This window comes from Caretta caretta, chromosome 14, assembly GCF_965140235.1.
Source record: "Caretta caretta isolate rCarCar2 chromosome 14, rCarCar1.hap1, whole genome shotgun sequence".
NCBI lineage: Eukaryota > Metazoa > Chordata > Testudines > Cheloniidae > Caretta > Caretta caretta.
The window spans coordinates 30,569,562-30,579,609 of record NC_134219.1 but is presented as its reverse complement, the minus strand read 5'-3'; the positions used below and the strand labels follow the sequence as shown (position 1 = coordinate 30,579,609).

The 10,048-nt window shown below is 47.0% G+C and overlaps 1 pseudogene; it reads right to left on the bottom strand.

Annotated features, from left to right (window-relative positions):
* Positions 1-1,936: 1,936 nt before the first annotated feature.
* On the bottom strand, positions 1,937-9,800 carry LOC125621799 (zinc finger protein RFP-like; annotated as a pseudogene).
* Positions 9,801-10,048: the final 248 nt, after the last annotated feature.

Here is a 10,048-nt window from a genome sequence, read left to right as displayed (position 1 = left end):
GATCTTAAACACAAAAAAGAAGCTTACAAGAAGTGGAAGATTGAACAAATGACCAGGGATGAGTATATAAATATTGCTCGGGCATGTAGGAATGAAATCAGAAAGGCTAAATCACACCTGGAGTTGCAGCTAGCAAGGGATCTTAAGAGTAACAAGAAGGGTTTCTTCAGGTATGTTGGCAATAAGAAGAAAGCCAAGGAAAGTGTGGGCCCCTTACTGAATGAGGGAGGCAACCTAGTGACAGAGGATGTGGAGAAAGCTAATGTACTCAATGCTTTTTTTGCCTCTGTCTTCACGAACAAGGTCAGCTCCCAGACTACTGCACTGGGCAGCACAGCATGGGGAGGAGGTGGCCAGCCCTCTGTGAAGGAAGAAGTGGTTTGAGACTATTTAGAAAAACTGGACGTGCACAAGTCCATGGGGCCGAATGCGTTGCATCCGAGAGTGCAAAAGGAATTGGCGGCTGTGATTGCAGAGCCATTGGCCGTTATCTTTGAAAACTCATGGCAATCAGGGGAAGTCCCGGAAGACTGGAAAAAGGCTAATGTAGTGCCAATCTTTAAAAAAGGGAAGAAGGAGGATCCTGGGAACTACAGGCCAGTCAGCCTCACCTCAGTTCCTGGAAAAATCATGGAGCATATCCTCAAGGAATCAATTCTGAAGCACTTAGAGGAGAGGAAAGTGATCAGGAACAGTCAGCATGGATTCACCAAGGGCAAGTCATGCCTGACTCATCTAATTGCCTTCTATGATGAGATAACTGGTTCTGTGGATGAAGGGAAAGCAGTGGACATGTTATTCCTCAACTTTAGCAAAGCCTTTGACATGGTCTCCCACAGTATTCTTGTCAGCAAGTTAAAGAAGTATGGGCTGGATGGATGCACTACAAGGTGGGTAGAAAGTTGGCTAGATTGTCGGGCTCAACGGGGAGTGATCAATGGCTCCATGTCTAGTTGGCAGCCGGTATCTAGCGGAGTGCCTCAAGGGTCGGTCCTGGGGCCGGTTTTGTTCAATATCTTCATAAATGATCTGGAGGATGGTGTGGATTGCACCCTCAGCAAGTTTGTGGATGACACTAAACTGGGAGGAGTGGTAGATACGCTGGAGGGTAGGGATAGGATACAGAGGGACCTAGACAAATTGGAGGATTGGGCCAAAAGAAATCTGATGAGGTTCAACAAGGACAAGTGCAGAGTCCTGCACTTAGGACGGAAGAATCCAATGCACTGCTACAGATTAGGGACCGAATGGCTCGGCAGCAGTTCTGCAGAGAAGGACCTAGGGGTGACAGTGGATGAGAAGCTGGATATGAGTCAACTGCCCTTGTTGCCAAGAAGGTCAATGGCATTTTGGGGTGTATAATTGTGGCATTGCCAGCAGATTGAGGGACGTGATCGTTCCCCTCTATTCGACATTGGTGAGGCCTCATCTGGAGTACTGTGTCCAGTTTTGGGCCCCACACCACAAGAAGGATGTGGAGAAATTGGAGAGAGTCCAGCGAAGGGCAACAAAAATGATTAGGGGTCTGGAACACATGACTTATGAGGAGAGGCTGAGGGAACTGGGATTGTTTAGTCTATGGAAGAGAAGAATGAGGGGGGATTTGATAGCTGCATTTAACTACTTGAAAGGTGGATCCAAAGAGGATGGATCTAGACTATTCTCAGTGATAGCAGATGACAGGACAAGGAGTAATGGTCTCAAGTTGCAGTGGGGGAGGTTTAGGTTGGATATTAGGAAAAACTTTTTCACTAGGAGGGTGGTGAAACACTGGAATGCGTTACCTAGAGAGGTGGTGGAATCCCCTTCCTTGGAAGTTTTTAAGGTCAGGCTTGACAAAGCCCTGGCTGGGATGATTTAGTTGGGATTGGTCCTGCTCTGGGCAGGGAGTTGGACTAGATGGCCTCCAGAGGTCCCTTCCAACTCTGTTATTCTATCATTCTATCATTCTATGACACAGCCTGAGCAGGGATCCACCCACCCAGAGCCAGGGGAAGATTCTCTCACCAGTGACAGACGCCGGCGGGAAAGTGAAGATCAGGGCTTCATTACCAGCATCGAAAAATTTCACCTGCCCCTGTTCACAGTCCAGAGAAACCCGGATCCTTCTGGCGACCTGACTCAGGGACAGGGATGTCACAGGGGCGGTGAGAGCCTGGTACTGACCCATCCACCGCTGCACAGCCCAGATCCCCCCCTCAGGGTTAAGGCTGATCCATCCCTTCCTCCTCACAGTCTCTCTGGCCACCCCCACAGCCCAGTATTTCGCATTCCCGACCTTCACCTCCCAGGAATGTCTTCCAGAGGTGAATCCCTCAGAGCCCAGGACACAGGTCTCAGTGTCAAACCTCTCCGCATTATTTGGAAGATCCTGCCATGTGCCTCCCCTTCTCACACTTTTCTGATCCTCAGACAGGATGAGTCGGGGATGAGCCGTGTGTGGATCTAGAGTCACATTCACTGGCATAAAGAGAATCAGAGCATTAGGGGCAGAGCTCAGCTCTGTGGCAGGCTGGGGCCATTTCTCACTCTCCCTGGCTGGGACAGTCCTTGATTCCAGGGAGATGCCTCTGTCCTGGGCACCTGAGACTCAGCAGAGATGTCACTGCAGTTCCTCAGTCTATTTAATTGGAGCCACTTCATTAGTTTCTTATTTGTTTGTACTCCCTGTGCTGGGGCTGCTCCATTCTCAGTGGCAGAGAGACAGCAAGGAAGGTATCAGAAGCTTTTAGTGAGGAGGGGGCATAAAAGGCCAGTAACAGCTTTAAACCCCAGAGGGAAGCTCCCTCCCCTAAATGCATCCTTCACTCCCAGTCTCCCAACGCAGGAAACAGAGAGGAAGATGCAGCCTGGGGAAAGAGCCAATACAGACCAGAGAGTAGGGGATGACAGTGGGTGGGTAGCCCAATCTCCAGCCCAGAGCGAAGGGAAGAGGGGCCAGCATCAGAGGGAGAGCATTTCCCCAGTCCCTGAAGCAGTGAGAAGCTCCAACTGGAGAGCCCAGCCCTGCCCACAGTAAAGGTAGGATGTTGGCGAAGAGTGATGGGGGGGACCCCCTCTGCCAGGATAAAGGAGAGGTATGTGTCAGCTCTCAGAGAAGAGAGAGCTCTCTGCTCATTACTCTCAATTTAATATTAAAAGACCTATGAATGGCTATGAAAACCCCAGGGTCAGAGTTAAGGATGTTTGGAAGCTGCTCAGTGAGAGTCTTTCTGTTTAACAGTATTAGGGTGACAAGGTGTCTTAATTTTATGGGTACAGTCCTGATATTCAGCTTTGTTTTTTATGGGCACCTATTACCCCCCACCTCTTGTCCCAATTTTTCACACTTGCTATCTGGTCATTCTAATCAGCATGGACATGAACTCAGCACTAAGGCTGGTGTCAGGATTATTTGTTTGACTTCAGCTTGGGATCTCCTTAGCATTTAAAAAAAAAAGCTAGATAAATTCATGGAGGATAGGCCCATCAATGGCCATTAGCCAGGTTGCACAGGGATGGTGTTCCTAGTCTCAGTTTGCCAGAAGCTGGGAATGGGCGACAGGGGATGGATCGCTTGATGATTACCTGTTCATTCCCTCTGGGGCACCTAGCATTGGAAACTGTCATAAAACAGGATACTGGGCTAGATGGACCATTGGTCTGATCCAGTATGGCCATTCTTAAGTTCTTAATGTTTTTATTTTTAAGGCTGGCTGTGTAATGGCTGGTGTTGGATTTTTAACTTTAGCTACAGTTTCGTGAAGATGTTTTCATGGGAATTTTCTAATAATTTAAAGATAATCTACACCTGAAATCTCACCATGTCTGTGTGCTCCTAGGGATTCCCCTCTTTTTGTCTCCAGTTCAGATGGCAGAGTGTCTGGAGGGGAAAAGGAGAAAAAAAGATGTGATTTCCTGCTTTCATATTTATAAAGACATCCCCACTCTTAACTGACTTAACTTGGTTTGCAATTTGACAGAGAAAGACAGAGAGGGACAAGACACACTCAGGCCTTTAATATAAACATTAATTAATCTGAAACCTTCTTTTCCTCTTTCATTCAGACATCTCCCAGCAATGGAATGAACAGCCATTAGGGCTCACAACCACCTTGGAGATAGAATTTGTAAGATACATTTACTTTCCCTTCAACATCTCCTCCCACCCTCCACACCCCAGCTGGTTTGTCTCATTCACCAATCACCTATTGCATTTTTTCCAGACCCTAGACCCAGATCTTGCAAAGACTTTAGTGTGAATGTAACTTTACACATTTTCGTCCCTTTGACATTAATGTGATGTTAAGAGTTTGCAGGGTCAGGGCTCTTAAATGTGAGCTCCTTGGGTTTATTTACTCAGCATCTCTACAGAGCTCAGCACAACAGGAGACTCATCCTCCATAGACTGATATACAAATAATAATAAAATCATGTTATAGGTGTGAAAATTCGAGCTGGGAGAGGGTTGACTCAATGAGCCAGATTCCTCCTGAACTGGCATAGGGATAGAGGGGAGCAGTTTGTGACTCCCCTATTCAGGGCTGCAGAGGCCTGTGCAGACCTTGGCACAGGCTAGGGAAGTCCTGAGATCCAGCCAGACTAGCACCCCTGTTTCTCTGTTACCCCCATGTTCTTTGCAAGTTCTGTAGCTGGGAGAGAAAATCAGGGTCCCAAAATGAGGCCATTTTGCTAAATTTTGGCCTCAATGTTGTGACCTTTGGGAAGTCAAGAATTAATGTGAGACGTCCTGACACCTGGGCCCCTCTTACACCTACTCAATTTTTCTACTTTCTACCTGTCATTCAATAGATATGTCATCTAATTATTGACCAGTTGGCCATAGCCCATCCCCTTCCACAGTCTCAGAGACTCATCCCAATTTCCCTTTCTAGATTCCTTCTCAATACCTTTGAATTTCCTTAGAGCCTCCATTAGAGCAATAGTTTTCTCGGAGACATTGCCAAGTCTCTTTTCCACTTCAGGAACAATCTCCACTGGCTGCTGGAACTTCTCTTCCCTGGACAGAAATATTTTCACATTCTTATATTTCATTTAGTGACACATTATAATTTGTTGTTAATGAAAGTTGCTGCTCTAATGGGCCTGGAGTTAAAATTCCTCTGCTTCTCCCAGCCTCAGAGCAAGTGCTGCACAGGCCCTGGCTGTGAAAACTTCCTGCTGACGGTCCCATTAATATTCTTTAACTCTGGCCTGGAGAGACCAGCTCTGGAGATAAAAAGGGAATTAATTCTCCATAGCCAATTCACTCCTTGGCCTCCATGCTCTGAGGGACAGGAGGTTCCCATGTTAAGTGTTGTAGAAATCTGTCGGCTAGGAACTAGATTAATACACCTACTCTCCCTTCCCCAACTCATTCCACACAGGTCTTCAAACAGTCCTCAGGTGGGAAAGACTCTTGATCACTGCTGGCCTGGGCTGAATGGTAACCAGTGCCCCCGCAGTAAAAGGCCCATGTTCTATCTTCACAATCCTGAGGCAGCCAGTCCCCCAAAAATGTGACATGTCTATAAAAAACTTTAGGTTAATCTTTCCCACTGAATAGATCATTCCAGAGTCTTCTATAAAAAGGTGAGAACCTCAGGATTAAGTTGATCAGAGAGATTTGTATCCAAAATGTGCCCCTGCCCCACACATGTAGCTGTAGAGCCCTGGCAAGATATGTTGTTAACATAGTTTAAAAGCTCTTTCCTAGCATGTGAAGTGTGTGTGGGAGTGAGGAGGAGCCACATACCTGCACAAAGTGCATCTGATGTCCTAGAGGGGAAAAAGAGAGAAAAAAAATCTCAGTCCCACCTGACAAACACTGGGGATCCCAGGGAAAGGATTTTGCTAATTTTGGAAAAAGAAGCTCTAGCCTGGACCCAGGACCATGGATTAGCTCAGCTAATGGGGCTTTCCCATCTCTCATATATCTATATGTCTCTAATTCTTCAAAGAAAAATAGTGATGTATATTTCAGGAATGCACACACTGAGTTTCGCTGACTGCTGGACTCCAGTGCCCATGATTTGGGAGCTCCCCTGTCCCTGTGGTGGTATCTGGGGTATTTCTAACTCAGTCTCACCTGCAGGAATTCGCTTGCTGGCTTCTGATACTTCCCCTCTATCTCACTGATCAGCTCACTGAGACGGGAAATCTCCTCAGAGAGTTTAGTGACATTTTCATTCTCTATCTTCATAATCTCCTTGTCCAGCTTTTCCAGTTGGGCCATCAGGAGTCGCTCTTGTTCCTCCAGGAACTGCTGCAGTAGCTGAAATTCAGATACAATCTTCTGCCTCTCAGTCTGTATCTTATTCTGTAAAAAAAAAAAAAAAAAAAAAAATAGGGAAAGGGCTCGTCAGGGACATTAATGGAGCCTGGGGTCCCTTCATGGAGTGTGAACTATGGAGGAGGGAGAATTTCTTTGCACATTCCAAGACATTTAAAACTTGCCCAGGACCTGTGGTTACTAGAAAGAGGATTTTCTCACACATTCCCATTTGGCCCCTCATGGGTGACAGGTATCAAAAGCCAGGGCAAGCTAAGCCTCCCGTAATCCAGGCTGTGGCCCCACCCATGTTCCACCTCAAGGCCCCGACTCTCTCCCCATCTCCCCTGAAGCTGGCAGGAGCTCAGCTCCTACTGGCGGCCTGGATCACATGTCCGCCAGGGGGTGGGACTGCCCAGGGCAGCTCAGGCCGGCCTGGGGGTCGGGCCAATGGCTCAGGCTGATGCTCGGGGTGGCCACCAGCCCAGTGCTTGGGCTGGCCGGTGGCCCAGGGCTCTGACCAGCTGGTGCAGCTGGGGTAGGCCAGCCAGTGGCTCAGGACAGCAGGGGTGGGCAGGCCAGGACTTCTCCATCAGCATGGGGGGACTCCTCTGGCCTCCGGCGGGGGGAGGGGGGGCTGAAGGGGTGGGCAGGTTTGCTTCACTGGGGGGGTTCACCCACCATCCATGTGGCCCCTGTATCTCTTAAAGAGATATTCCCATATAGGACATGGTTAGGATATCGCATTACCAGTGGCAAAAGAATGCAGATCCAAAGCAGCAGGAGGCAGGACTCACTACTAGAGCTGGGTGAATTTTTTGCACTAAACATTTTTGCAGGAAAAATGCAGATTTGTCAACTCTGAAATATTTCATGAGTTTCTGTCAATTTCACCCAATGTTTTGGGCAAATAAATGAATAAAAAATCCTGGGGGGAAAAATATTGTAATTATTTTTTCAACTTGAAATTAGTTTTTGTGTGAAAAATTTCCTTTTAAATGGGCAAAATTGAAGCCAAACATTTTACCCAAGAAAAAATGACATATTTGATTTGCTGAGTTTTTAAAAAAATATTTTTGGTTTGACCCATTTTTTCCCCCCAATTTCCTGCCAATGAAAAATTCTGCTATGTGCAGAGAGCTGTGCATTGGATGCTGTAGCTCACGAAAGCTCATGCTTAAATAAATTGGTTAGTCTCTAAGGTGCCACAAGTCCTCCTTTTCTTTTTGCGAATACAGACTAACACGGCTGTTACTCTAAAAGTTGGACATTAATTCATTACCAGAAATGAAAGCTTTGACTCTGAAGATGGAGAATAAGAGGATTTTTCAGGCCATCTGTATGGAGGTGAGCGCACATGTACACACAGACACACAAAGCATCCATGATCATGGAGTAACAGATAAAAGCCAACATTCCCCAAGGCCATAAAGGAATCTGCCTACAAATAGACCTCGCACCCCATGTCAATGCAGGTTAATAACAATGGGAACCTACCACATACTCATGGCTTCTCTTCTCTCTACTCAATTTAAATCCCAGGAGCATCTCTCTCTCTTCCCTCAGAATCTTCAAATGGATCTGGATTTTTTCCTGAATCAACAGAAATGATTTCGGTGGTTTGATTGTTATTTTTAGGGGTGAGGGTGGGGGATCTTTTTCAAGCAAAAAAAAAAAAAATGCAAAAAAAACCCCAAAACATAACTATACTGATGACTGGGAAACCTAGTGGGTTTATGATATCAGAGATAATAAGGAAGTGGAGTCATAATAATGGAGACTGAGTGTTTTATAGACAGACTGTGTAATTACTTGACCTTGTTTCTCCACTGATTTACACCAACATGAAACTGGGGTCACACCCTTGGCTTTTACTTTCACTGTGTGAAATAACCTGTTTTTGAAAAGGTTTAACTAACAAAGTGATTCAAATCCCAGCAGCCCCCAGGGTCAGAAATCTGGGCTGGGATTCTCAAAGGAGACCAACATGCATTGAATTTCAGCCCTGAACCCGTTAGGATGGGCCTGGCTGGACAGAACTGGTCTTAGCACTTGGACAAACCCCATTAAACATGCTGATTTTTGTAAAGAACAGTTGGGGTTTGCCCTAGTGCTGTCCTGAACCCTTCAAGTGGCAATGCCACCTCGGCAGCTATTCCACAGCTCCCAGCAAAGCTCCCAGCAGCAGCGGGTTCTGGGGATTTCAAAATGCCGCACTGTGGGAGAGCAGCATAAGGGCTAATGGAACCACTTTGCCTGTCCTTCACACTGGCGCAGGGCAGCACCACACAGGAGTTAGCTTTGCTGCAATCAAGTTCAATTCAAATGTACCTGACATGGAGCTGCGCTGCCTGGAGTGCAGTGAGCTCCTCTAGCACAGACCAGCATCTCAGTTTAACCCCTCATGGAGCAACATGGGAATTCAAAATCCTATGGAGAAACTTCATCTCCTTGCTGGACTTGGGGCCTTTCTCAAAGAGTCTTTCCCTTCTAACAGACCTCATCATTGCTAGGCACTGCCAGGCCAGCAGCAGCAGCATCTCATGGTTTGGGCACTGGCATGGGCCTTGAGAGACCTGGATGCTATTTTCCACCCTGCCACTGTCCTGCTGGGGGACCTTAGGCAATTCATTTCCCCACTCTGGGCCTCATCTGGGCTCTGTAGTGGCTACTGGGATGCAAATTACAACAATGATAATAAACAGTATGACACGAAATGGTAAGGACAACACCAGCTTTTTAACTCGATGTTCTCCAGCCTGAAGGTGACACTCTCACATAGACCAGCCTGCAGGTACTGTGATTTAAACCTCACTGATCATTTAACAACTTCTGTTATGTAGAAAGTTCCCTATTTCACCAGTGGGAGCTAGGTTTGAAAGAGTCAACTTCTCAGGTAAAAAGTTTCTCACATTAGACATCTGTAAAGTCTTTCTTGTTCACCCTTCCTGCCGCCCAGCTGTATCATTTTTTGCTGTTCTTGCCACCCAGACGCATTATTTACTTTTTATAATATTTTCCTTACAATGAAAGCTTTACAGAGCTGAATGATGCAGTCACCCCTGTGACAGGCAACTTGCACCTGTAATTCAAATCCAATGCTGTTACTCATTAAACATGACAGCAATTCCCTACCTTGTACTCCTGGGCAGCCTCCTCTATGGGAACCAGTGTGAGCTCGGTGAATCTGGGACAGATGGCAAACCACACAGATGGGGGTTTGATCCTCTTCACAGAATAGTTTGAGAGGCTCCTGGTGTTCCCCACACACCCTCTCCCCTCCTGCTGCCTTTGACGCCTGTAAACTCAGCCGTTTAGCTATTTCTATGACATTCGCTAGCTGCCTGTTTGGTCTGAGATTTCTCTGTTGCACAGCTTGTCTGAACTGAGGGCAGGAGACATCTGTGTTGGATCCCTTCCAGCACTGGCTGATGCAGGCTTGGCAGAAATTGTGCCCACACTCCAGAGTGACAGGTTCTCTGAAATACTCCAGACAGATGGGACAAGTAGCTTCATCCTGGAGACTTTCCACAGAGTTCCCTGCACCCATGGCTCCCTCTGGACAGTGTAACAGGCTGGGTAAGGTTCACTTCCCTGAGCTCAGAAATACGCCCCTCCTGCAGGAGCAACTGGGTGTTTCCCTTCCTGAAACTGACTCTGCTGGGTGCTGAGCTGTAATGAGCCCCCTGGTAACATTCTGGTAACTGTTCTGGAAGCTTTTGTGAAAATGATACCACTAGGCCGGACTTGGATCCTGCAATCAGCTCCCTGTGCTGGTGTGGAGAGTCACTGCGGCTT